The following is a 6781-nucleotide window of genomic DNA, read 5'->3' as shown; positions in this document are numbered from 1 at the left end:
CATCACGTGCTATCACTTACACTGGAATTCGATTAATAGGATCATTCCCTCTAGAACCACCCGTGTCAAAACCTGGCAACAAAATGGAAAGCACTGGTCTGAATACTAGAAAGAGTAAAGGGCACTGGTAATCTGAGGTATCTTCCACTTCCAGGACTTGCTGCTAAAAATCAACCCATCCAGTCTCTCTGCTGAGCCACGAAGGAAACCACGGGCCTAGTGGACCTGCCAGGAGGGAAGGAGCACCAGTGCTAAGAGCACACGTGAAAACGAGGCAGGTCCACCGCGGGGCTCCTGCGGGCTGGGAAGGAGAGTCCCTCGCCCCACCTGGTATTTTTAAAATCTTTAGGGAAAGGGGAGGGGGCGCTAAAGAGGAAACAAAGATAGAAAACACAGGTCCCCACTGCCGGCAGACACACAGACACCCTCAGTTGGGGGAGGGGAAGGGGAGGATGCATCATTGGTACTTGTAGCTGGGGCACCTGTCACCGTGAAGCCTGCGGGGGGCGCGATGGAGCTGTGGCTGGGTTGCAGGTCCTTGGGAACGCCATGGTGGGAAGTCAGCTGGTGGCCAAAGGCTGCACTGAACTGCGAGAGCTACTGCTTGGGGAAGGCGGAGGCCAGGAGCTGGGCAGAAGGCCCCAGGCCACTGAAGCTGGTCTGCGGCAGCCCCGGGAGCACACCAGCCCTGCTGGGGGTCGCGGAGGCGAAGGCAGGCTGTGTGGCCTCTGAGTTCGACGTGGGGGGCGGTGTGGACGGGGACGTGGAAAGAAGGGGCCCATCGGCTCCGAGCAGGGTGCTGAGCGGCGAGGGCTCCCCGAGGCCGATGGGGAGGGTGCCCCAGTAGGTCCTGGGGGTGGCCACACTGCCCAGAGGCTCCTCAAGTTGGCTCGGGAGTAGGTGCTGCACCATGGGGGCATCTCTGCCGAGAAGGTAGCTGCCACAGCCGGAGAAGGACGCCGCGTGGGGAGAGGTGATGTGGTCGCTTCAGGGAGACCGCAGGTGCTCATTGTCGTAATGGCTTCCGAGAGGCGAGGAGTGCAAGTGGTCGCTGCTCTATTGCTGTCGGGATGTGAGGAGGTCGTCTCCTTGCTCAGCAGCTGGGCAGGGTGTGGCCTCTGGGAGCATGGCTGCCGTCAGGAACTCCAGGGAACTGTCCTGGGAAGGCTCCCTCCCCAGGGGCCCTCTGGCTCATCAGAGCACCAGGAGTAAGGCTGGCGTCAGCTGGGGCGGAGAACGGTCCCTGGATCTGCCCTGCCAGCGGGATGGGTGGGTTGGACAAGGTAGCAGAGTGAAGCAGGTTCTCGTCCAGCTCCAAGCTAGGGAAGCCGTAGTGTACCACACGCCCATTCAGCAGCTCCCCCAGGTCCGTGCTCACCTCTCGGCCCAAGGCCTGCACCCCGGAAGCGCCACTACCCACGGGGAATGCCCCATCCCTCTATCTGACAACTCCCGGACAGACACTCCATCTGCTGGGGCGAGGACCCCCATGGTACTCAGGCACTCGAGGGACGTCATGGCCTGCAGGGCCTGCTCCAGCTCCTTAGCCTCTTCGGTCATGGGGAGGAGGTCTCCATTCTTCCCTAAGGCAAGGAGAGCACAAGTGTCAGTCGAGCTTTCACTGCTCTATATCACAGAAAGAGACCTATGAGGTATTTCTTTTTTATTTATTGACTTAGAGACAGGGTCTGACTTGCCCTCCAGACTGAAGTGCAGTGGTGTGATCACAGCTCACTACAGCCTCAACCTTCTGGGCTCAGGTGATCCTGCTGTGTTGGCCTCCTGAGGAGCTGGGACCATGGGCACACGCCATGCCTGGCTACATCTGAATTGTTTTAAACAATATTCTGTGGAAACAGAGTCTCTCAACAGAGAAGTTTCTAAGATGTGAACTGGAAGGACAGCATGAAACCACCATCTGCAGAACATGCCCGAAAGGGCAGCTCTCCTGGAACGTGTATCACCATTTTCATTTACTTATGACACCCTTAAAACCATCTTTATCAGTGTTGAATTCAAAGGAACCCTAAGGATGATGATCTAAAGCTCACAAAGACTCCTCAATTACACAGGCGTTTCCCAAAAATTATATGAGTGCTGTGAACATGGGAAGATGTTATCAATTCAGATCTGAGATTCAGGTCATGTGGCAGAGGTCATTGCTGAAGGGGACAAGTGCAGGAGCCAGCACCATGTGCTCCGCCACTGTCATGACTGCCTTGCTAGCTAACTGTCATAAAATGGAAGCCTGTGGACTACTTAGTTTTCCACCACTGCCAATCGCTTTCTTATAGCGTTATAATTGTTCAAGGTCACCTTATGAGTGAGAACATATGGAATTCAGTTATTTGTTTCTGTGATATATCACTGAGTATGACGGACTCCAAATCCATCCAAGTTGCTGCAAAGTTCATATATTTGTCCTTCTTTATGGCTGTATAATATTCCACTGTGTGTATGGGCCACACTTTTTTATCCATCCCAGCTTCAATGGGCAACGCGGTTGGTTCCATGTTTTTCCAGTTGTGAATAGAGCTGCAAAAAAAAAATAAGTGTGCAGGTGTCTTTGTCACAGAATAATCTGAGTTCCTCCAGGTATATTCCCAATGGGGAATTGCTGGGTCATATGGAAGGTCAATTTCTAGCTCTTTCAGAAATTGCCACACAGTCTTCCAAAGAGGTTGTACTAGTCTGCATTCCCACTAACAGTGTAGAAGTGTTCCTTTTTCTCCACATCCTTGCCAGCATCTGTCATTGTTTGTTTTATAATGATGGCCATTCTTACAGGGGTTAGGTGGTATCTTAATGTGGTTTTGATTTGCATTTCTCTGATGATGAGTGAGGCTGACCACTTTTTCTTCTTTTGAGAAGTGTCTATTCATGTCTTTTTCCCACTTTTAAAAAGGGCTGTTTGTTTTTTTTCCTTTTGGCGTGTTTGAATTCCTTGTATATCCTAAATGTTAGGCCTTTGTCAGATATACAGTTGGCAAATATTTTTCCCAATTCTGTGGGCTGTCTCCCTGCTCTCTTGATGATTTCTTTTGCTTTGCATAATCTTGTTAATTTGACGAGGTCCCACTTGTCTATCTTATTTTTTAAGGTATTGGCCTTTTGGGTTCTGAATACGAATTGGTTCAAAGCTCCAACTTCCATAAGGGTAAGACCAATATCTTACTATAACCAACTCAGAAACAGAATGTCAAATACCATATATGCTCACTTCTAAATGCACATGAAATAATGTGTACAACACTAACATACAGTGTGGATTGATGGACAGTGGGGACTAGGGAGGGTGGGATGAGGGTAGGTGAGGATAAATTACTTAATGGGTACAATGTACATTATTGGGGGGATGGATACACTAAAAGGGCAAACTTCACCACTATGCAATATATTCATGGAACACAATTGTATTTGTACCCCTTAAATTTATACAAATACAAAAAAAGAAAGAAAGAAAGAAAAGGAAAGAAAAGAAAAGAAAAAGAACATCTTGGCTCTAATCTTAGTAAAACCAGGCTAACTTTGAAAGGTATAAAGAGAAAATGTGTGTGTGTGTGTGTGTGTGTGTGTGTGTGTGTGTGTGTGTGTGTGTAAATCCAGAGAAGGGTTAGTTTTTCTTCTTAACTTTCCATGACTTCATGAATTGACAAGACAGTTCAAGTATATGGTTTATGTATCCTGTGTTACCTTCAGAGAGTAACAATCTGCATTAATCTATTTACCCTTTTCCAAAACCAGCACAGGAGAAGGAAATCTGACTCCAAGATGATGAAAGCATTGCTGGCTGGAGGGAAGCCCAGCCACATAGAAGAGCCCTCGGGTGCTCTGAGTGCCGACAGAGCCAGCCTTTCTCTTTTCTGTCCCAAGTGAGTTAAGTGGTGATTCCTCCATCACTGTGTATCCCTGGGTTAGTGATGCTTTTGTTAAGAGGGTTTGACAACAGTAGAGGGTCTCCTGCCTGCTAAACAAAAGGCGACAACTCCATTTAAAAGCTGTCCCAAGATGTATTTCATTATAGAATTTATCTGTGACAGTCCTGATCATAATAGAGTTTTGTGTCATGTGGCATGTAAATGGACAATCAAGAGGTTACTTTGAATGTTACAGTTCTGTTCAATTAATGGCTAGCATATTTTCTAGTGAGTTTCTCAGGTTACTCTTTTTTAGTTTAGAAAATAAAAGTGGGCTTTCACTGATAATGTCTTCTTTTAAGCCAATACCTTTAAGAAAAACGTGTATATAGGAAAAGAGAAATAGATATATCACTACGAAAAACTAGCTTTGGTTACATAAAATTGAATGAAAAGTGAAAAGCCGTGACTCTCTAGGGATCCAGAGATACATCTGGGAAATTGTACCATGAGATGTTTCAGGTTGCTCCTAACATTTGAAACCCACTCAGCAGCAAACTTCAGCACAGATCTACCTACAAAGACAAACGTCAACAGCACTTCCAGTCTCAGAATTGAACTCAAAACTTGTCAAATATCAGACCACAAGGATCAATTCTCCCTTCTGATGTCTGATATGCGTCATTCCTGGCCTTGAGAAAGTATATCAGACTGTTTTAACGAATACTCCCATGCTCATCTGTGTATCATAGGCCAGGGTGCCATTTAAGAGCCTCCCTGGAATTCTGCTAAACTCATGAAATTTTTCCTAATATTTAATATAGACTCAAACAAAACTTTTTCTTCTGTATCTTACAAAGTCTTCTCGACCCTCCAAGAGGGCACAGCACACAGCTCTTTGAAACTTCACTATGCTTTATAGATCTTCAGTGGCTTCAAGGCCAGAGTCCCTGAGCGGGTTCGGGGTTGCTCTGGAAATACTGACAGGGAAATATCAGCACTGCCTATGTCCTTCTCTCCCATGATCCTTGCTCTCCTTTAAAGGTTCTAATATTAATATTGCATGAAAGAGATTATCTTTAATCTTTTTTTAGAAACATCTATGCAAAAATCAAATAAAGCTTATAATGGCATATTTACAAATTTTGACATTAAATTGGAGTAAGGGAAATACCTCTATATACATATATATATGCCAAAAAGTGCATACACTTTTTAAGAGATACTATCTATGTATTGCTTTTTGAAGTTGAATTAAATTATGGTAGCAATGTGTACTATGACTTTAGCTCAACCGTGCTTCCACCATTTTCTTTGACTGTCCTGCTTGTCACATGGTAATGTTAGCATTCATTTGATTAATGCCATCTTTTGAGTGAACATTATACTTGAAATGTGTATACATTTTTTGACACCCTTTTATAATCCCCAGGAGATTTTTACAAATCTTTTAACCCAAATTATTATTATCCAAGGATGGGACCACCAGAATGGACAAAAGAGATTTCTGATGTGAGAGTTTAGGGTGATTCAGGACAAATGATGTCCTTCCTGAAATCTAGGGTTGGGGTTATCCACTCCTACAGAGTGAATAAAGAGAGTCTGAGTGAATTGAGGGTGGGCTCTGTGGTTAACAAAGAAGTTGATTGTCAGAAAAGTGGGGGGCTGTGAAATAAATGATAATGGCATTAATGACATTGTTTATCTAATTGTTGGAGCTACTTTGAAGAAGAGCAAGGAGGGCTAGGCCATTGTTGGAAGGGCACTCTTTGACATGATGACAGCACCAAAGAAAAGGCAGAGCAACCTGAACTTCTACTTTGCTTCCATTAAAGAATTGCAGAACCATACAATTTCGGAGCAGGAATGAAATGCCGAGATCACTTAGTTCCACCCTCCTGTCTTTGTAGATGAGGGAAAATGCACAGACATTAAGTGACTCACCTGACATCTCCATGAAGGGAAGCTGGAAGAAAGGTGGAAGAAAGGATGGTGAGAGGGAGAGAGGAAATGCATGGTCCAGAATGCTTTAAAGATATCCTGTTGCTGACACTTGCAGATTACATCCAGGACACGGAAAGAGCTGGAAGGCGTACCCTTGCAGCACAGACAGTATGGAAAGATCAAGATGATGGGAGATGTGCCCAAATGCTAGGGATAAGCAAATAATGTTTAATATTGTTTTAATGGGGAAAGTAAATTCTGGAAATGCTAGAGGACAATAAGCTTGATGTTAAGTTCAAGCAAAATTCTCTGGAATGTAACAGTAGAGATGGTTAGAGACCATCACCAGGAGTCAGGAACAATTAGCAGGCATGGGAAAAGGAATTACACAAATGTCATTGCCAAGAAGAGCCTTTCCTCTTGATGTGGCAGCCAGAGTGGGTTGACTACAGCTTCTGAATGGTACATGCCACCACGTGCCTCTCAGGAGGCTTTGGAAGCAGAAAATGGTGACCTGTTGTGTCCTGGGGAAGTCCTTCTTGTAGGGGTACTTGGGTAGAAGATGCTTCCTAATGGAAGAAGAATAGGATAGGCTGTCCCAGTGGTGGGAACCAGGGATCTGGAGAAACAAATGAAGTCCTTAAGACTCACAACAGGTCACAGAGAAAGGCACCAAGAGGAAGTGGTGCTGACCCAGGACCAGATAAATTGCACATTCTAGGAGGTTGGTCCATCCAAGAGTGTGACCAGCAAGCTGTGTCATCTTGAAGTCTGCTGTGAAGGGCAGAACCACTTGGACTCATTCAATCATTCAGTAGCAACTGTATATGCCTCTGAATCTGATACTGGAAACAAACAAGTCACAGTCAACAGAAGGGGTCCTTCTGTACTAGAAGTCGACACAGAAAACTTATGCAGGATCACTAAGAGGCAGGATGGTTGAGCTGAATCATGAATAACACATAGGACTTAGTGAAGGA

At 45.5% G+C, this 6781-nt stretch overlaps 1 pseudogene; it reads right to left on the bottom strand.

Moving 5' to 3' along the window:
• Positions 1–20: 20 nt before the first annotated feature.
• On the bottom strand, positions 21–6420 carry LOC103254334 (annotated as a pseudogene).
• Positions 6421–6781: the final 361 nt, after the last annotated feature.

Source organism: Carlito syrichta, unplaced genomic scaffold (genome assembly GCF_000164805.1).
Source record: "Carlito syrichta isolate Samal-C Ts95f unplaced genomic scaffold, Tarsius_syrichta-2.0.1 Scaffold275325, whole genome shotgun sequence".
NCBI classification, from domain to species: Eukaryota; Metazoa; Chordata; class Mammalia; order Primates; family Tarsiidae; genus Carlito; species Carlito syrichta.
This window is presented reverse-complemented; position numbering and strand designations above follow the sequence as displayed.